This window comes from Acomys minous, assembly GCF_964271855.1.
Source record: "Acomys minous genome assembly, chromosome: 13".
NCBI classification, from domain to species: Eukaryota; Metazoa; Chordata; class Mammalia; order Rodentia; family Muridae; genus Acomys; species Acomys minous.
This window is the reverse complement of record NC_140495.1, coordinates 92,887,618-92,910,436: the sequence shown is the minus strand read 5'-3', so window position 1 is coordinate 92,910,436 and position 22,819 is coordinate 92,887,618. Positions and strand designations below refer to the sequence as shown.

General features: G+C 38.2%; 1 long non-coding RNA gene across 1 annotated transcript in view; it reads left to right on the top strand.

Moving 5' to 3' along the window:
- Positions 1–4,950: 4,950 nt before the first annotated feature.
- The window catches only part of LOC311580975, a 42,311-nt gene continuing 24,442 nt past the window's right edge, over positions 4,951–22,819 (top strand). The window contains exons 1-2 of the long non-coding RNA XR_014773619.1: positions 4,951–5,082; positions 15,247–15,412. This is a non-coding gene — a long non-coding RNA (uncharacterized lncRNA). The remainder of the gene's footprint in view (positions 5,083–15,246; positions 15,413–22,819) is intronic.

The window sequence follows — 22,819 nt, the reverse complement described above, 5'->3', positions numbered from 1 at the left end:
CTGCTGTTCTCAAATTAAACTTGGACTAGTTTCAGACCAGGACTTTAAAATAGCTTTTTCTGTCTCTCAGTAAAACACAGCAGTGCTCTGAGCATCCTCTACCTCGGAGACCATCACGGACCTGGATTCTAGAGTATTTGTTTGCTTGCAAAGCTATATCATAAGGATTATCTGGGCCAGTTTCTTTTCACTGTTTTTAAGCAAATTTAATATTCATTGCAAAGTAATACATACATATGTATAAACTATATTTTACTATGTGGTTATTATTTTTTCCATAGATGAAACCTTCCTTATATTATATATGATGAGTACTTCTTTTTCAGTAACATACAGAAATTTTCAAGATTCCTCACTACAAACCCAGGGAAGAAAACTTCTCAAACCATCTTTTCTTTTTGTGAGATTTTTTTTTCACCCTATAATTTTTATTGTGTTCCTTCATATTTTTTGAAGGAAAAGGATTTTGTTAAGTGATTATACTTTGTAGATTACATGTGCTTTTTCCATTGTATGCAGTCTTTCAAAGAGATAAATAAATGGTACTTGAATTTTTCCATAGCAACTAACATTTATCTACATTTAATGCATTCATTTCAACCCTAGTATGTTTCCTACTCCATCATATCCAGGGAGCATTGATTTACTTACTTCTCAATTCCATATAGCTTTTAAACTAATATCAGAAAATGAGGCTATTGTTATTCCATTCATAATATAAAAATTATTTTTTCTACAGCAAAGATTCTAAAGAGGTAGCAAGATGCAGTGTGCTTATAAAAATGCCCTTTATGACTGGTGAGATGGCTCAGCTGATAAAGGTACTCAGAGCCACTGATGAGCAGAATTCAGTCCTCATAACTCATGCGTTAGAAGGAAAGAACCAGCTCCTGAAAGTTGCCCTCTGACTTCACACATGTAGTGTGACATGGGCTTGCTAAAATACATACACACATACACACATACAAATCAATAAATGCCAATTTATAACTTTAACTCATACATATATGCATATATATTGTATGCAATAGATGCTGAGTTTTATTTGCTATCAACAGACATGCCTTTGAAAGAAAATCACAAAACAAAGGTGTTCAGTTTTCCTAACAAATATTGCTCTTCCCAAAAACCCTTCCCCATCTCTTTGGTTCCTTCAGAACTGATCTCGTGGCATTTTATTTCATCCTTTCCGTATGGTCTCATGGTTCTTCATCACTGTTTTCTTTCTGTTCACTGTCAGTGAAAAATCATCAGATGTGCTGACAAATAACGAATCGTGACCAACAGATGAGCGTTTGTTCCGGAACTATGGTAGCATGGTGCCTAGAGACAGTGTTAGTTGCAGGCTGTACTTCCAGACGCTGAGGTGGATCTAAGGCTACCAGCCCTACAGCATGGACAGGAGATTCAACTGTGTGCAGACTCTTATAACTGGAGTGTGAGTTATTGCTTCAGGATCACACAATCAGGCTATCCAGGTGGAAGCCCGATCCTTTTATATTGTGAATTTGTTTCTTGTACGCTCTCTTATGATTTTTTTCTGAACCCCCTAAGACTTGCTTTGTTTTTTTTTTGTTTGTTTGTTTGTTTTTGTTTTTTGTTTTTTTGTCTGTTAAATCAATCTTTGGAATTTTCCTTCTTCCCTTCACATGCTTGCTGAGTACTTAGGTGTCAGCTTTATCCCTTCATTCATTCTTAAAAGGAAGCACCACCCACTTCATCCTACAGTTGTGTTATGCCTTTATTAACAAAACTTAAAGTTAAACATGGAAAGTTTGAAAAAATCTTTGCGACTGAGAATAGGCTATGCAAATGTTTAAACATCTCCCATTGCCTCTTGAAAGTTTCATCATCCATGGCAAAGCTTCCCAATGCTGTGAGCATTTAATCCAGTGACTGCTGTTGTGGCGACCGCCAACCGTTAAGATATTTCCATTGCCACATCACAATTGTAATGTTGCTACTACTATGAATTGTAATGTATCAATTTTTGGAGATAGAAGTTTGCCAGATGGGTCATGATCCATAGGTTGAGAACCACAGCAAGGTATCTATGCTGTGTCTTTAATCTCCCCTGTCTGAGTCATGTAATTCACACGTCTCCTTCTGACGTCCATAGGCTTTATAGCAAGAAAGAACTGGTGCTTAACGTTTGTTCTGTAATCTTGGGTGTTGTTCTTCATTCTTGGACCTTCCTGCTTGCCATTATATCTGACAACCCTTCTGTTCTTTCTGCTGCTGTTTTCATCCCTTCCTACTATCGAGAGACTGTGACCATATACGAAGATCCATCACCTCTTCTTGAGATGTCATCGCTATCTCTAAACATGCTCTGTCACATCTACCTTTCATCTGGTGGAGGTTCTGTAGTTCCAGAACCACACAGCTGAAAATGGAGAAGACTTGCAGCATAAGGCGCATTCTGTGTAGGATTGCCTGCATCTATTTCCTCTGCCTCCACCAAGGGGAAGTGATCAAACAATGGGTACCCAGAGTCCATGTCAGAGGTAGCCCTTCCTTCTCTTACTCCACATGGAGGATGAGATGCCCATGCACTACATCTGAACAAGGGTCTAGGTTCCCTGCATGCATTGTCCTTGGTTGGTGCATCAGTCTCTCAGTCCCTTTGGGCCCAGATTTGTTGGCTTTGATGGTCTCCTTGTAGAGGTCCTGTCACCTTTGGGTTCTTCTGTCCTGCCACTCTCCCATAAGATCCCAGTCTCTGCCCAGAGTTTGGTTGTAAGTCTTAGCATCTGTTTTGATCCTATGTTGCGTGGAGTCTTTCATAGGACATCTATGTTCAGACCCAGTCCTGTTCCCTCTTCAACCACTTCCTGTGTCTATCCTATTTGCCTTTCTGGATGGAAATCAAGCATCCTCCCTAGGGTCCTCCATGGCATTTAGCTTCTTTAGGTCTGTGGATTGTAGTACAGTTATCCTGTCTTATATGACTTATAAGTGAGTTTACACCATGTATGGCTTTCTGGGTCTGGGTTACCTGAATTAGAATGATCTTTAATGTCACACTGAGCTTCTGAATTACCCTTAATACAATTAACTACAGAAATAAAACTTCTCGGATCAGTAAGTTGATACATCCTGCTTATCTAGTGGACCATGTTTTCTAGTGGACAAAATGTGTGTGTGTGTGTGTGTGTGTGTGAGAGAGAGAGAGAGAGAGAGAGAGAGAGAGAGAGAGAGAGAGAGAGAGAGAGAGAGTGTTCGCCATTGACTGGAAATCCATTTAAAATCCATCAATTTCTGTATATGTACTCTAATTCATAGTGGTCCTCCAGAGACATGGCAGGACATATTAGCAAGTTGAAAATGCTTATAGTATGTATTGTGTCATGACCTGCACAGCCTGGGAGGGAGGGAGAGAACAGACACATGAGCACAAGAAAGCTGAGGGCAAGTGGGTTGTGTGCAATCTGAGAGAGTAGCCCTGGAGTATTGGTGCAGTTGTCAGGTACAGCCAGAAGAAGGAGTTAGCTAGTTTTGGCAGGAAGTGTTTGTACTTGCCCTGGAGCAATCTCAGGCTGTAACCCAGGAGAAGGAAGCAAAAGCTGCTAGTCTTTGTACCTGTTGGTCAATTGCTCATAAATTCATACTTGTACCAGAGAAAGGCTTTGCCTTTTGGAGCCTGACCCAGGGGAAAAGCGTTGCCAGTTTCCCATGAGCTTGATGCCTGACATGTCTAGTTCATGACAAACAGTGCACATGCACTTGGGGCTTCCTTGGCTCGCAACAGCATACTAGCAAAACCCAAATCACAACCTCATATTGTAGTTTATTTCTTTTGAAATTTCTAAGACAGCATTTCTAAATCAAGTTTCACAAAGAATCATTGGGGTCTGTTTGTGTGCTTGCTATTTAGAAGAAATAACTGTGATTTCAAGGTGCCTTTTTTTGACAGAGTAAATATTGGCTGTAGAACATATTATAAAATGCTAATTCTTGCAGTCTGAACAACCATAGGTACAGGAGAATGATCTCTATACACTGTGGCCTACAGTCACCCAGTTCCAACTAATGTACCAATGTGCAAAGGGTGTTACATGTGTTACATGAAGGTTGCTTTCCGTGACTTGAGACAGACACATTATATAATGCAATCTGTTGTCCTATAAAACACCCATTTGTTTACCAGACTATAGGAGCAAAGGCACAGAACTCAGAACATTAAACTGTTTCCCTAACATACACAGTTGAAACTAAAATACATGTCTCCAGTGTATTTCTTGGGTTAGCTCAATGAAGTGTTGGGATGCGAACAAGGCCCAGGCAGTGTGGAATCTAGAAGTGAACAGCTCCCAACTCAGCCACACCTGTATCAGACTGGCACATTAGTTCTCCCCAACTCAGGTTGCTCTTGAATAAAGTGGAATCAGTGTCCATTTTTTCTTTGTAATCTCTGATATAATTAAGAGTCAGTAAAATGTAGCCCACAGACACTGTTTGCCTTATGCTAGGCGTGATTTTTATTATCACTGTTATCATTCTGCACTCTTAATTTTTTAAAGTTTATCATTGACTCAGTAAAACTAACTGACCTTCAGATGTCAGGTATGTTGCTAAGAGGTCCTGGTTTCAGATACAATAGGAACACATCAGCCTGTCTTTACTCTAAGGGAAAAAATTTCTCTATAAAAAAAAATATATAAATAAATATTTAATATAATGTTATATGGAACATTATATAAGATATGTTATATGTTATAAACAATACATAATTGTACAATAAGTATATAATATAATATATTTATATGGATATACATACTCATATGTATAAGATATTATATATAAAATATACATAATATGTATGAAACTACCTGGGTACTGTGAAAAATAAGCAAACAGAACTGAAGTTTGAAGAAAAGGTTAGACATGAGAGGCACTTGCTGTTGGTTTAATGTTGACTCTTCCTTAATGTTCAAGGTTTGGAGACTTGGTCCTCACTCTGTGATGCTACTCAGCTGTGGTGGAACCTTGAGAGGTGGAACCTGGTTGGAGGAAGTCAGGCTACTAGATCAGCGCCTTTTAGAGGAATCGTGACACATGTGCTTCCCCACAGACTTTAAGGTGAGTGTCTTTCTCTTGTACATCCCTGCCATGTCTCATCATAGGCCCACAGGCAATTGAGACCAAATAAATCTATTCTCTTTATGACTTGATATATCTCAGCCACTTACCACAATAACAGAAAAGTAACTGCCACAGGGCATACATGGAAATTGAATACTATTTCTTTCTTTCAACTTTTTCTAGAAATGTGTACCTAGGTATATATGCAGTAATGGTGGTATCAGAGCCAAGGCCTTTGAGAAACATTTTCTTCCTAGACAGAACACCAGGAAATAGGGTCTTTTCTGGAAAGAGTAAATATGTAATTTTATTGTGGGAAGAACCCTCCCACTCTGTGCCTTTTCCTTCCTTTTTCAAAATACTTCCGAGGAAAAGATACAAGTCACAGAGTGCACAGCACAGCTGCCCACATCTTCCAAGCAAACCCCTTCTTTTAAGCTGAGAAAACTAGGAGAGTGGCCGTTGGAATAAAATGATTAAGGGCAATGCGAATGGGGGGGGGGATGGGTACAGAAAAGAAACAGCTGCACCTGACACAGGCAATCACAAATCTGGACTCAAACCTATGTAAGCTAGACTCGAAGCATCACCACAAGGAGAGCTTTCAGAACAAAAGTCCGATTGTCAGACATCTGAGACTCGCTGAGTGTCCCTGTGTCTGTGTGTGACAGACCAAAGCAAGCCTGCACAGTCTCTAAATAGCTAAGCAAGAAAGGGATTCCTATTCCTAAAATAGTGAGGGAAAAGCTCTTGTTAAACTGTTCTGATTGATCTTAAAGCAGAGCAGTATGGGTTTAGAAGGTGAGCATTCCTTAGAGGATCCTAAACAGTGCAATTATCAAAGATTGAGGGAAAATTGAAAACTACTCATTATAAAAAGGGAAAACTCCCATGACCATTTCTTTAGAAGAAAGCTGATCAATGGATAAAAAGAAGTGTAGATGACAGGAATTTAAGGAGTTTAGACAAAGGCTTCACAGAAGTTATACCAGCTCTGTTTGATGGGGGGAAGCCCAAAGCCAGAAAGGCATTGTTTTTTTTTTTAAGTTTTTAACTAATTTATTCAGATTGCATCCCAATTGTTATCCCTTCACTTGTATCCTCCCATTCCTCCCTCCCTCCCTCTTTCACCCTATTACCCTCCCGTAGATCTGTGACAGAAGGGCACATCCGCCCCCACCATATGGTCACAGCCTATCAGGTCTCATCTTGGTAGTCTGCTTATCCTTGCTTTGAGTGCCACCAGGCCTGCCCGCCAAGGAGAAGTGGTCAAATAGGGGGCACCAGAGTTCATGTCAGAGTCAGTCCCCACTTTCCACACAACTGTGGAGAATGTTCTGCCCATCAGATAGATCCAAGTAGGTGTTCAATGCTTACTTCATATGTTGTCCTTGGTTGGTGCAGTAGTTTAAGTAGATACCTGTGGTTCCAGATCCACCCATCATGATGTTCTTCTTATAGATTTCTAGAACTCTCTGAGTCCCTCTATTTCCCCATTCTCCCATATTTCTCTCACCAAGAGTCCCAATAAGAGGTCCTCACATCTATCCCAATCTCCTGGTAACTGGAGACTTTCATGAGACGCCCCTTATGGGGTAGTGCAGGATTTCAGATTAAAGAGAGATTATACTGGAGGGAAACCCAAACCTTCAAAAATAAAGGAATATCAATGAGAAGGCTAAATTCAAGTTGTGCATAAAATGATTTACTTATATCTTCTTAATTAAAGTAAGCCAAATAACCGTATCAGTTGGCTTTTTCTGAAAATTATGTGATGATAAACATTTTGGTGATTGTGGATCAAAAGACCTCAGAAGCACTTGTTTAGTTTTGCCATCACAAAGTTTATTCAGCCCTGAAGAATGTGTAGGCTAGGATGTATGACCTGGGTTGTCCCAAGGAGGGTAACTTTGAGACACTGATTATAGTGTGGCAATCCTGAGTCTAATTATAACACCTGAAAAACAAAAATTATATTCAATATCAAACTGAGTCTAACTTATATTCTATATAAAAAAAGCATAATCAATAAAAATCAATTGATTGAGAGACGGTTAGTTGCTAATAGTAATTGAGAGAAAAACTATGGCCGTATCAACATCCGGGGAAGTAGGCTTGTAACAAGGTACGTTTTTAAAGATGTGTGTATCAGCATAACAAACATGACATTTACTAAATAAATATAAGATACTTTATAGGCCTTCAAAGAAAATTTCAAATTTTCAAAATTTCAAAGCCTCAAACACAGCAAATATAAGAATTGAAAAAGGAAATAGACACATTTATAGTTATTATTGAAGGCTAGTATTTTCTTCTCAGGATAAGATAAGTACAAAGAAATTCATTTTTACTGAACAAAGCCAAACACATCCACAAAAACTTGACCTGTAAAATTGATGTACTATCCTATGAACAACATAAGGGTGTACACAACTTATTTTAGCAGAATGAGACAGAAAGAAAATAATTCTTATATTAGACACAGAGAAGAAAATGAAAGAAAAAAACTATTTTTTAAGGAGTTCAATAAAATCATTCAACTTTCAACCTGACTGGCCATTAAAAACCTAGAAAATATAATTATGAATAGAGTAATATAATGGGAGAATATAAGTCTAAAGGGGAGCACAATATACACTTTCTGCTTATATATTGGGCCCTTTATATGGGCTGCATTAATTTCTTCACTGGATTCAAGCTTAAGGGTTCACTATTGAAGGGAAAAATACAACATTTCTGAGTCTGTTTTAGATATTATGATAGTTTCAACCATTGAAATAAAATAAGTAATAGCAATGCAAGGTGTATGAAATTAGAAACAGTAGATATACATGCTACACATTTCTTTTCCAGTAATTCAAAGATAATGAAACTTTTGTAAACTCAATTCATAAGATTTCTCATTGGGACTCCATCCATATAAATATATTTGACAAAAATGAAAACCCTAACTTAATTTATTTCTCAAGTATGCATTAAAAACACCTTAAGATATTTACAAAATTAATATCAGAAACCAGTAAGAAGAATATCTTGGCACCCTCCAGATAGTTCGTTGGTACAAAAGGTTTATAAACAAACCTAGTGACCTGGACTCAATGCCCAGAGTCTGCAGTGGAAGCAGAGAGCTTAATCCTGAAGGTTGTGCTCTTATTACGTACACACAGTGGCATAAGCAAATGTGCAATGGACCCAAAATGTCACAGACAGACATGACATAACAATAATAAAACAAAAAGAATTTGGCAATAGAATGAATTTTTCTTAAAAATACAAGTCTGGTGTATTTGAATACAAGGGTATGTCAGGAGACTAAAGAAAAAAATATAATGATATGATCATCTTAGTAGACATAGGGAAGCTTCCAGCAACATCCAATCTCCATTCATGATTCAGAAATCTCAGAATATTATCAGGAGAATAAACACAGTGTTTGTGGAAAATATTTTGGTTGATAAGTAATATCCTCAATAGTAATATATTGTTTTCTAAATTTGGGAACAAGGCAAGCTGATCAGACTCTTGAAAGTTCAACCACCTCAATATAAGATTTAAAAAAGTAAACAAAAAACAAAAAACAACAGGTTACAGAAAGGAGATGAAAATATGTCTATATGTAAAAAGGCATTTGGCTTCCTCCCAGAAGTTCATGATGCTAAGCACTATCCTCAGCATCTATAGTTCACACGCTCTCCACTCTACTCTGGGATCCTGCTTATACATTTGTTTTAAAACCTTTAACTGCTTTAAGGCTCTACAGACTGAAAACTCTGCAGCCTAAATTCCTCTTGCTTAGCATAGGCTGCATGAACTCCAAACTCAAGTACAATGGTTTGGTATTGTGATACCAGGACCATAATAACGTACTTTGATCTCAGTCATCACAGTGTAACAATGGAAAATAATTATATGACACTGACACCTGACTATTATGTATTCGGTCTACCCAGTGTCACACAAATAGCAAATACACAATATGTCCACTGAAGAGTGACTGGCAGTTAGTTCTCATGACTGCTCATATTGTAAATAATGTATGTGCAGTCAGGAACACAATAGTGGGACCTCCCCACTTCCAGATCAATCCTCCTGATAGTGTGTGAAAACAGGAAATTGAAAGATGGGGTTACTCAACAAGATTAAATGTACAGCACAGAAATAAATAGTAATAATGCTGAAAAGTGATCTTAGAATGGAACACAAATTGAGTCACCATATATATGCTTGATGAGGAGCCAAGGAGAGGGCCAAGTCACTCGCTGACAAGTCTGAAAACTTGACCTGAGTTTGGGGGGCACCCACAGGGTAAAGAGAGAACATTGACCCCTGCAAGTTTTCCTCTGACTTCCACACATGTACCTTTGCATGTGTGGGTACACACACACACACATCCTTACACACACACACACACACACACACACACACACTTGCGTGATTAATAATCAAAGCAAGTACTTGTTGAGGAAATATGGACAAATCTGCTACTTAAGACCCTCCAGATGTACACAAAGTTCATATGCAGAACTTATTTATTATTGGAAAAAGTATTTTGTCATGAAAATCATGATGCCTTCTAGGAAGAAAACATTCTTATTATTCGGGCATTTTCTAAGACAGGAACATGTGGAGAGTTTGTCAAAGTGTGCAAAATGGTGACTCTACTGCTGAATAAAGGTGAGAGTGTGGGTGGCTAAGCTCACTGACAAGATCCTTTTTGTTTTTCATGCAGTTTTAAACTTCCATTAAGGAGTTACAAAAAATATATCATAATCATTTCTTTTGTGTTTAGTTATGGAGACAAACATGGCCAACAAGGTCTGTTTAATACAGTAATCTTGCAAAACTGGGACTTCCAACAGTCAAAGACAGTTAAATTCAATCAAATTTACAATTTATCTTTCTCGTAATTCATACTATTAGAATCATTAAACAAATCTCGGATCAGAACAAAAGGTGTGGTAAAGATTTTTGTCAAACAAAAGAGACAGTGATCAAGTAAAGTTTGTTTTGTCTCTTCTTTACGACCACATTTACAATTATGTACCATTTCATCTTGTTTTAGGCGAAGCCGACTCTGAAACCCCATCCTGGAGTAGTTCTTTGTATTAGTTTCTCAGACAATGTCCTCTTCTGTTACCTGTTTATAACCTGTGCTAGGTTATAAACTGGATATCCTAAACCTCGGAGACAGTCCTAGATATAATGTTTAGGTGACTACTATTAAAAAATACTATGCTGACAGTTTTATTATTCATTTATAAAAGATATTATCTTAATAAATTTATTAAGTTAGATGTCGTCCGATGAAAATGCAGATGAGCGCTAACAGTACCTGTTGATTTATAGTGAAACAACCAACTGGGGTGGGCGTGGAAATGCTGAGGAGTATGAAAATGATCTCATGTGGTCGCACAGATACACAATCATCCCCATTGTCATCATCATTATCATTAAAGTTGATTGTTTCTGATTACTATGTGGAAGGCCTTACTCTAATTTCTTTATAAAGTTGAACACAATGCTAAAGCGATGACTCAGTGGTTGAGAGTACAAACAGTAATTTGAGAGGAACCAGTTCAGTGCTCAACACCCATGCCAGGCCACTCCAGTCCCAAGGGATCCAGTGCCCTCTTCTGGCCTTCGTGGGTACTGGAATGTATATGTATACATAATCACACATTAACATAAATAAAATATAAAATAAATCTAGAGCTGGAAAGAAGATTTGGTGATTAAGAGCACTGGTAGCTCTTGCAAAGGACCCAGTTCATTTCCTACCACCTACAGGGTGGCTAATAATCACCTCCAATTCCAGTTCCAGGGGATCCAGGCTCTCTCTCCACCTCTGCACAATATTGGCATACATGTGACACACATGCTCACACACAGGAAAATCATGCATATGCATAAAATAATTAATTACTAAAAGTATCTTTGAAAACCAAAAATGAAATTTAGGTTTGTAGACGATGGAAGTTATAGAAGCCATTAGTTCCTCCAGTTCCTAGAGGATGATGCCGAAGACCCAGAGAAGTTAAATGGTCCAGTAAAACAGTCAAACCCAAAAGCCAAGGTCATGCTCCTATCCACTATACCAGATTGATTTGGAACAGGTCCCAAGAAGAAGTCAAATGTATAGTTAAAATTATTTTCTTCTGTCACTGACAGCAGTGTATGATCTCAAATAAGTTCAGTGTCCACTCCTGGCCAAGTTTAATTTTCTATAAAACTTAAGGTCCAACTGTACCACTTGTACAGTGATTTTTTAAAAGAAATTCTTTTATGACTTTATTTACTTTGACCAGATTGAAAGGTTTTCATGAGCAGGTCATGGTCTACAAGCTTGCTACTACAAGTTGAGTTGCTAAGAGATAAATACTTTTCTCAAAACCAAGAGGATGAAGTTTGTGAAACAGCTCAATTAAATTATATATCAAGTTATGAATGCAAAAAAAAATCAGACCCAACCTATCCACTAGCATTTTCTCTAATTTTATGATTTGAGAAATCATTGGTATCATTTTTAGAATACATATGTATAGACACAGAAAAAAAATCCATGCACCAATAAGACAGGAAGTAAACACATGCAAGATTCAGTAAGGTTGGAAGATACCTGCAGCTCATGAATGAGTTCAAGGCAAGGTGGATCAATGGGTAAAGTTGCTTGTGATAACCTAAGTTCAATTTCTGGGACCAACATATAATAGAAGGAAAGAACTAAGTCCTGTAAGTTGTCCTCTGATTACTACAATGCAAACCATGTCACATGTACACACACACACACACACACACACACACACACACACACACACACACTTTTAGTTTTTAAACTACAATATAGTCATAACTTCTTTGAGAATTTTATACATTGTATTTTGATTGTATTTCTCCCTCCTCCTTTCTTCAACTCCTGCCAGACCCACTCCACATCTCCCTTCCCCCTTCCCCCTACCAGCTTTGTATCTTCTTTTAATTTTTGATTTTTAAAACCAACTAAGCCTAATCTGTCCACAGAAATGTGACTTACTTATCAAGAACTACACACTTAATGGAAACTTAATAGCCCTTACTATTCCAAATACCAACAACTGTCCATAGCTCCTCAGTTAAGGGGCTGAGCCCAGAGAATGTTGAATGACTTAATACTGCACAGATCTTGGTCAGGCAACCATAGAAGCTGTGTTCCTGTCATGTCCAGAAGACAGTTTTGCTTTGGTTCTTCTCAGTATCTGGCTCTTATGGTCTTTTCACCCATCTTTCATGATGGCCCCTGAGTCTTATGAAAAGTAATATATGTGTTCCATTTATGACTGGGCCCGCCACTGGTATTTACCCTCTTCAGTTTGATCAGTTCTAAGTTTCTATGTTATTTACCATCACTGCATGAAGGAATTTCACTGATAAGTAGTTTTTCTGAATGTTAAAACTGCATTGTCAAAAACATTATGCTTTTGTTGGTACCATATTAGGATTTGTCTTAGTTAGTTTTATATTGCTGTGATAAAACGCCATGACCAGGAAAAGCTATTTACTATAGTGTTTCATTTTGCTTATAGTTTCAGGGGGTGAATCTATGACAGCTGAGCTAAGGAGTACCTGTGAGCTCGCATCTTGATCCACACTGCAAGGCAGAAAGGAGCACTGAGAATCATAGGAGTTTTACAAAATCTCAAAACTCATCCCCCCCAGTGACACACCATCTCCAACAAGGCCATGGCCCCCTAATCCTTCCTGAGCAGTCTCACCAACTGGGAACCAGATACTCAAATATATGAGCCCCTGTGGGACATTCTCATTCAAGCCTTGGCCCCGTAGGCTTGTGGCCTTATTATAATTCAAAATGCATTTAGTTTGATTTCCATAGTTTCTGTGGTTTTCAGTCTTAACACTTTAAAATTCTGAAGTTCAAAATCTCTTCTAAGACTCGGTGCAATGTCTTAACTATCTTTCTCTTCTTGGGTTGGAGCCATTTGTTGCATTCATCTCTTCTTGGCAGCTATCCCACAAGTCTGGCACTCCTCACATTTTGGGGTCTCCAGTGTAATTCGGATCTCACTTTCACAGCTTCCTTCTATGTAGACTGATGCTTGATTTTGTATCTCCTAGATTTTGTATAGTCCTTTCTACCTCAAAAGATTCAAACAAGAAAAAAAAATCCTGCAGAAGTATGCTTTGCTGATTGAATTTGAGTTAATTCCAGGTTTGTAGTGGAAGTTTTGGTATCTTTGTAAACTCAGTTATGTAAGTAGGTTTCTGTTTTAATCTCAAGAATGGGATTTTAGTTTGAGATTTAGCTTATCCACAGCTGATATTTGTCTCATACGGAGCATGATCTTTGCCAGCTGGTACAGCCTGCCTCCTGCAGCACAGAGAGGGGCATGGTCTAGGCCTTTGAGGAAGATAAATAAGAGAACACCCAGAGAGAAAATGTGACACGTGGTGGTGGCATGAAGTATGTAGCAGTTTGGAGAGACCAGAGACAAGAACAGCATGGCATTTAGAGACAAAAGTTTCAATGCAGTGGCTCAGATGTGTCTACTTTCTGCATTGCTGTTGACAGACATTGGAATTGCCCCCAAAAGAACCCAATTGACCCTAAACAGACAGAAGAAACAAAGGGTTCTGTTCCCCCTCTCTCCACTAACCTTCTTTCCCTCTTACCCAGGGTTAAGGGGTTGATAGAAAGAAGGATAGAGGCATTATTACCCCCAAATAAAATAGAGTTTAAAAAACAAGCATTAACACAGATCAAGTTGACAAACAATGTCGGCCATCATACGGTTCTTCGGAGAAAAATTACCAAATGTGAATTCCATAAATGGAGGTGGAGTTGGGATTTATCAATCATTGGTTCTTCTTAATTGAGTGACTAAGTGTGAACAAATGAAACCAATGTAACTTTTGCACATTTGAGAAAAGGTACCCCTACCCCTGTTGGATAAATGAGTTTGACCATGGTGCATGATTGGCAAGCAGAGGTTGTTGACATTTTCTTTCTCCAACATGTTCTCTTGGTCAAGCACTTTGATGCAGGGCAAACACTATATAAGTCTATGTGACAGCACTAATCAAGATAAAATAGAGTGTTACCTTGTCCCCAGTATTAACTGTTTTGATTCCTTCAGTAATTTCAAAGGTGCAAAGAGCAAGAGCAAAGCAGCATGTATCTGTGACATTAATCAATAACGACCATTTCCTACTCACAGAGGGTGTATGGCAAAGGCCATACCCATCTGTCAATCAGTTCCCTAAAGGATGCCAAAGGCAAGTAGGACTGGGCCATAAATCATTTTTAATCATTAGAAAAGTAGTGTGCAAGTTTAGTTCAGCAGAGTGTCTTGGAAATAACTGAATCCATTTTCCTGCTACCCAGAAGAAACTTATTAAATTTAAATACGTTTAAAGGCTTTCCTAAAAATCAACAGCACAAAGGCATTGAAATGACTGACAGAAAGTTAAGTATATTCTAAAGAAGGTATAGAAGTCTGTTACATATACAGAGTTTAAGTTTATTGGGGTCTTAATACCTCTTTTGTGGCAGCCTCAGTGTGCTTTATTTGGGTGTGCAACTAAGAGACGATAAAAGTCTCATCTTATTTTCTGATTTATTTTTTCAATACACTTTTAGTGAAGTGCCTATAAGTTCATGCACCTTGCTTTAATAGTGCACACTTCACCCTAAGGTACAAATGAAATAGCCAACAAGTAGGATGCATTAAGCACACAGGCTGTGGCTGTTTATGACAGTTGGATTTACTCGTTCTTAGCTTGAAAATTGTGTGAATAAGATGCATATCAGAGAGAAAGAATACTCGTGATTTTAAAATTTCATCTTTCCCAAGGTTGGCTATTTATTATACGATATGTCCCACGATGTCCAACAGTACCAGTACAGGCCACCCCTAGCCCTCAGTGAGCTACATGGCTGTGGGGATAAACCACCACTATCCTGCCATGTGTTGTACTTCTTAGGTAATTTTTATCAGCTGTATACAATAAATGCATTAGTAACACGATACTTTCAAACAACAATGAGTTTGTTTTGAAAGTATCTACATTGGAAGTAAAAATAAATGCATACAATGTAAATCTTTTTCTTTAAATAGGCATTGTAGTTTTAATGTGTGCTTGTGTGTGTGCCTGTCTGTCTGTCTGCAGGAGCAGGGAGAGGGTGAGCATGTGAACTAAATGCCTGAAGATTCCAGAAGAATCTAGAAGTCAGATTCCCTGAAGCTGCCCCAACATGGGTCCCAGGAGCGGAACTCTCATCCTCCAGAAGGCCATCCAACACTCAACACTGAGCTATTGCTCCAGCCCTTACAAGGTAAATCTTATACCAACACAGTAAGTTTTCAGTGAGCGTTCACAAGTTCACTGTGGAGCACAGTGCAGCAGGTTAACACGTGCCCTGTTTATCCATGTTCTTCTCTTTGTCTCTGTGGGCTCAAACTGTAGCAATCTGGTGCACCTGACAGTATCTTATGTCCCACATGTCATACTCCTCTTATTTGACATCTTCTCTCAGAATCGCAATTAGCCCCGATTTTGTGTGCCAGTCTCCAAGAAATCTAGCTCTGACTTCTCCTGCCAGAGCGCAATGATGTCTTCTGAGAGTTTGTTCACTGCAACTAAAAAAACTTGCAGTTTTTAATAGTCAGCATGAGCAAAACGCACGCTGTGAGATGGATGGAAAATGGAAGAAAAGACCCTGTAGCTGAGTTCCTGACTTTCAGACTTTGCAAAAATTTCCCTTTCTCTTCAAGGTTTCCCTTTCCTTTTCAATTCTCACCTTCTAAATAGAAAGTATTCATTTATTTTTTATTACAATTTATTCAGATTACATACCGATTGCTAAGTATTCATTGTTGAGTTGTGGGCAGCACAACTGCTCCTCAGCATAGGGTTGTGATGGCTCCGTGAATTCAGCACCTGCAACATGAGCCTGGGTTGTGCAAGGATATTCTACATGAGGTTGGTCATCTCTATGGAGCTGAAATAAAGGACATTTTGATATCCAGACTGATGGTAAATGAAGATAACAGAGTGGTGGTGGGGGAGGGTGGCCTTGGGTTTTGAACACTCCCATCTTCAGTTCAGTGTCAGACTCTGAGCAATCTGCATATAGCTTTCTCTTCCTTTAAAACAAGAAAGAGACTGACACTTCTATAAGCAAAAGTGTTTCCTATTCCTCTTTTTCTACCACCATCTTCCACTGTCAGTCTATTCTACATGGAGATTTCCCTCCCCCACAAAACTGACAAGTGTTCATTGTTATTATTTTAGTGGACCAGCCACTTGAAATAAAATTTATATAGCAATTAGATCCACTAGTCAGCCTCAGAATTAACAAGTATTAAGCATAGCCATTAACTTTTAATTTTATTTTATTATTTTATGTATATAAGTGTTCTTTCCCATGTGTGTACTCTACCATGTGAGTGGCTGATGTCTAGAGGCAAAAAAAGTGGTATTGGAGCCCTTGAAATTTTGGAGTTACAGATGCCTGTGAACCACATGTGGGTACTAGGAGCCGTACACAGGTACATCATGCACTCTTACTACAGAGGCATCTTTCGAACCCAGAGAAGCTATAAATTTAAGGAAAGATTAAACCCAGACATCCTCATGTGATCCAATATGATTTATTTTCTAAATTATATACAGAAAACTCAGATTGGAGACTCATAGGCAGATAAATCAATAGCACTGTCCAAGAAACATCAAACACTTTGAACTTTAATGTTATCTCTACGAATACTAACATGTTGAGATACATAAAAGAATATGTGTACATTTATAGTATGCATATAATATATATAAAATACTAATCATATATATGTATTTATTTTACAGTAATAAAGCATTATATAACATTTTAAATTTAAGTCATCCTAAGTTTAGAGATACTTGTTCATCTGGGAGTGACAGAGACTATCCATCTGCACGTGAGCATGTGTGTGCATAGGCAAATATGCACAAAATTAAGAGAGACAAACAGAAGCATACCCAGACCCACATCTGTCATCCTTAGGAATTACAGCTGTTGAAGTCTGATTTATTCCTTAACTGAACGCTATAAGCTATATTCGGGCCAGTCTCCAGATGGAACCAATCACTTTATTAACTTCATTGTTTTGAACACGCAAACACTTTGATAGGAGATCCTGTCTCTGTGGTGGATGATGTGGTGGTGGTTATAAGACGGAGGAATGCAGTTATTTTGGCGCAATGCTGAACACTCTGTGGGCATTTTGGAAATTGGTGTTTGCAGGTATTATTTGGCATTACAAACTACAGCTAGGCGTTTTGTCCACTGCTCCTCATGCTAAACAGTATGCCATCTCCTCTGCATCTGTGACTCCCCCATTTCCAAGCTGCCTTGCATTTCTGTTCGTCCTCTGGAATAAAAAGGACTTGACCATCATGCCACATGTTAGAACCCACACTTGCATTCTCTAGAGGCAGCGTTCCCCATTTCTCACAGGGGATGTGATCTTTCTCATCCTTTGAAATGGTGGAGAATTTTGTGAATCTCATTGTGACCTGAATTACTCTCTATCTGGATGTTTACTGTGCATGTATAAGTCCCATTTTCACATGTATGGGGGTGGTGTATATGTCTTTACATGTGTGTGTGTGTGTGTGTGTGTGTGTGTGTGTGTCTGTGAGCATGTGTGTTGAAACATGAGGCTGATATCAGGAATCATATATATATATATATATATATATATATATATATATATATATATATATATTCTAACACGTTATTCATTGAGGCGCTGTCTCTGAGTCAAAGTGAGAGCTTGTAGATATGGCTAGTCTTGCGAGCTAGCTTACTTTGGAGCCCCGTAGTCCACCTGTAAGGCTGAAACTACAGTGCCAAGCATATGCACACAGTCTGGGGATCCGAATCATAACACATATTTGTGTTTACCTTTTCATTTCTTAATCAATCAGCACATTAGATGTAAGCTCTCTAAGTTTGACTATCTCATCAATCCGAGACGACTTTTACACAAATGTTTCTTTCCTTTTTCTCTTTCGCCTCATGAGAGATGGGGGAGGGGGTCCCCACTCTGCAGGATTCATTATATACCTTCATTCAAAGCTGATATCACTCCAACCTTTTTGCTCTTGTCCCTTGAATAAAAACAGGGATATTGACTTCAAGTTGCACTTTGCATTTTTAGAAAACAATGGGATAAACACTATCTGTATAAAAACGGAATTAGGCCACATAGAAAAAAAGAGATAGTTGTTATCAAAAGGTCTATGTGAAAGGGATGAATATTATTTATATTCTGTCAATAAACTTGAAAAAAGGATACAAAGAGCCTTGTTAAATTCAGTACTCATTAATAATTATTATATTAGAAGTAGTAAGATTTATTTTAAAGAAATGTGTAGAATAATGACAAGTAACAATTACCTAAGCCTCTTTCTGGTTTTCTGGGTGATCCTTAGCAATCAGTTTAGATGTGTACATTCACAATCCTACCTATTCAAGAGAAGTTGATGGTATTAGATTAGTTTGTCTAACACATCAGATCATGATGAGGCTCAATTGATCCACTGTTGTCCTAGACATCCAATTAAAATGTAAATTTCTAGATCCTCTTGTAGATACTGATTGAGAATGTGTGAAGTCAAGACTAAGCTTCTTTTACCCAGACTATCCCAAGGTAATTGCAACAGCTCCATTTGAAAGCCACAACTTACATGATATTTTAATTATTTCCTATGTTAATACTCATTTTAAAATGATTTTTATCTGAAATGTGATAACCATTAATAAATATTTTTCTAGATTTGAATATCTTAATATTTCTATAATCAACATATATGGAGTTATAATTACTATAAATTTATTTTTGAGTACATTTCTTGAAAATAAATCTTCAATTTGAGAGATGGAGTGGGAAAGGGAAAAGGAAAGGCAGAGAGAAAAGGGAAGGAAAAAACACTGATGTTGGGTGGGGAGTGAGGAAATGGAGACGATTTCAGGGGAATTGGGGAGGTAAACAAATACAATTAAATATATTTTATGGATAAAATTAACTAGAAAATAAAAATTAATACTTAATGTACATTTCAAGTGATATAATTTAATCAAGTCTGCAACATTCTGCAGAGATTTAAACCACTTCTTATTTTATCACTGCTACCTTTGTTCACGGCAGTGAGAACCATTTATCTACTAATTAAACATATACATGACTGGTGCCTAGTTTGAGTGGGACCCCTGGGCCCAAATCTGCCTATCATAATGTTCTACTTGTAGGCTCCTAGGACCCTCTGGGTCCTTCTACTTTGCCTTTCTCTCATGAATCTCACATCTAGAGTCCCACTAGAATGTCCTCTCCTCTGTCTCTGTTTCCTGGTAAGTGAAGGCTTTCGTGGGACATGCCCGTTGGGCTAATATGCAGATATAAGTGAGTATATACCATTTGAGTCTTTCTGCTTCTGAGTTAACTCACTCATTATGATCATTTCTAGCTCAATCCATTTATCCACAAATTTTGGGAATTCCTTGTTTTTAATAGCTGAGTAGTATTCTATAGTGTAAATGTACCACAGTTTCTTTATCCATTCTTCTACTGAGGGGCACTTAGGCTGTTTCCATGTTCTGGCTATTATGAATAGGGCTGCTATGAACATGGTTGAGCAAATTTTCTTGCTGTGTGCTGGAGCATCTTCTGGGTATATTCCAAGGAGTGGAATAGCTGGGTCTTGAGGAAGTCCTATTCCCATTTTTCTGAGATAGCACCAGATAGATTTCCAAAGTGGTTGTACTAGTTTGCATTCCCACCAGCAATGAAGGAGTGTTCCTCTCTCCCCACATCCTCGCCAGCATGTGGTGTCGCTTGAATTTTTGATCTTAGCCATTCTGATGGGTGTAAGATGGAATCTCAGCGTTGTTCACCTCTGACCATGTCCCCTGGATGGGGAGACCTGATGGCACTCAGAGGAAGGACAGCAGGTTACCAAGAAGAGACTTGATACCCTATGATCATATAGAGGGGGAGGTAATCCCCCTCAGGAACTGTCATAGGGGAGGGGAATAAGGGGAAAATGGGAGGGAGGGAAGAATGGGAGGATACAAGGGATGGGATAACCATTGAGATGTAACAAGAATAAATTAATAATAATAAAAAAATGGAAAAAGAAAAAAAAATATTGATGTAACAACAAATCATTTAGAGTCAGTGTAAAACTGTGCCATTTAACAGAATAATGCTAATAAATTCTCACCCCCACCCTCAAAAAAAAAAAACATATACATGACATGACATAGCTTTGTATTTTTAGTGAAGAATTAGTATTTGGACAGCCAGCAAGAAAGGTCAAAAGAAATGATCATAATTTGACTGAAATCTACAACACTTAGCTTCTCAAGTCATTAAGTAACACTGTTTTTAAACACAGGATGATTTAAATAACATCTCTATCCTGCATTATGATAACAAGATGTTTTGTATTTTAATGTTCCACTCAATTATCACATTTTCATATGCATTATATGTGTGTGTGTGTATGTATTTTAATATAGATATCAACTTTTTGTCTTGAAACAAAAGAGGCTTCTTTGCTCTCGCATTGGCCCTGCTTTCTCTTACAGACACATTGACAAGTCATTGAAACTATTAGAATTCTGCACAAATGACATGTGAGTGACACATGGAATCCAAAGCAGAAGCAATAGAATAGCATTCAGCACAAGAATATCCTCTGCACTGCATGGTGAACTAACTCAAAAGTTTATGGGAGTGGTCAAAAGTATATAAAACTATTTTTTATTTTTGTTTTTGTTTCCCGAGACAAGGTTCTACTGTGTAGTCTTGGTTGTCCTGGATTCACTCTGTAGACCAGGCTGGCCTGAAACTCCCAAAGATCCTCCTGCCTCTGCCCACCTGAGTTTTGGGATTAAAGGTGTGCACCACCACGCCTGGTTCATAAAACCATTATTTTTAAATGACAATTACTAAAAGAAAGAAACCAATTCTATCAGTCAAAAAATGCTTTGTACATGCAACTAATTATTATAACAATTATAAAGATAATAATCACGAGACTGAAAAGCTTGGGTCATCAATGAACTGGTTTCTCGGTGACAAAAGAAAGCAGGTACAATGTACTGGTGATTGCATTATATAGACAATAGGTAAATGATCATTCAAAATCTTGTAACTATAAGATGACATAGACAGTTGTTGGTCTGATGTATTTTGATGCTGATTAATAAAAAGCCATCACACCTAGGCAGGGAAAATAAGATAGGCATGGTTAAGGTTCCCAGGCCTGGAGAGACAGAGAGAATCCTGGGAGAGGAGAGGAGAAGAAGGTTGTGCCATCAAGGGTTAGGTGGAGGAGAAGCACATGGCCGGCATGGATGGAGGATTTGGTCCAGATGAAGAACATTAGCAAGTACATAGGATTATGGATGGGAGGTATCTTTTTTTTCCCCTTTTTTTTTATTAATTTATTCTTGTTACATCTCAATGGTTATCCCATCCCTTGTATCCTCCCATTCTTCCCTCCCTCCCATTTTCCCCTTATTCCCCTCCCCTATGACTGTTCCTGAGGGGGATTTCCTCCCCCTCTATATGCTCATAGGGTATCAAGTCTCTTCTTGGTAACCTGTTGTCCTTCCTCTGAGTGCCACCAGGTCTCCCTCCCCAGGGGACATGGTCAATGGTGAGGCACCAGAGTATGTGAGAAAGTCATATCCCACTCTCCACTCTACTGTATCTTGATAGAAATTATTAGAATCAAATGACATGGAATTGGGGTAGGGATCCCATACCTGCCCCACTATGGGAAGTAGTTTAGAGGATTAATGTCTGTCCTGCCCCAGGTTAACTAAGACTATTTTAAAATATAACAAGTGTCTGTGTCTTAATTGATTGCTAGTGGGTTAGAATACACTGACGTAATAATAATTATAGGCCTGATAATACAAATTATTAGACACTACTGATAAATTAAAATCAAGTGGTGCCCAATGTAGGACCTAATAATACTGATAATTCAACAAGAGACAATGCAAATTGTTAAACCAGATAGTAGCATTGTTTTTTAATCTGTAACCCAGAACACAGTCACTTAGCAGAGTCTGTAATTATGAATAACTTATTATGTTGAGTAAATGAGAGCCTATAAATCATTTTAGTATCTCTCTTATGTAACAGTATCAACTTCTACGTTTCTTGTGGTGCTATGTGGTCCGTGCTTGTATGCACATGTGTCTTAGGGGTTCTATTTCTGAGAAACGGCACAACCACCACAACAACTCTCACAAAAGAACATTTAATTGGGGCTGGCTTATAGTTTCAGAGGTTTAGCCCACTTTTGTCATGGCAAGAAGCATGACAGCATAAAGGCAGACATGGTGCTGAGAGTTCTACACCTTAATCCACAGGCAGCAGACAGAGACTGTGTGCCACAATGGCCGTAGCCTGATCATAGGAGACTTCAAAGATCAACCCCACAGTAACACACTTTCTCCAACAAGGCCACACCTTCTAATAATGTCACTCCTCATGGGCAAACCATGCAAACACCTGACCTCTGGGGGCCATTCCTATTGAAACCACCATAGCTGTGTGTGCTAGGACACTTACTTACTCAGTAGCATATAGGATGAACGCCAAAGGCTGACATTAGGGTGTATACCTCTACCAATCTCCATCTTATTTTTTTTTGGAATGGGATCTTTTATTGAACATGTAGG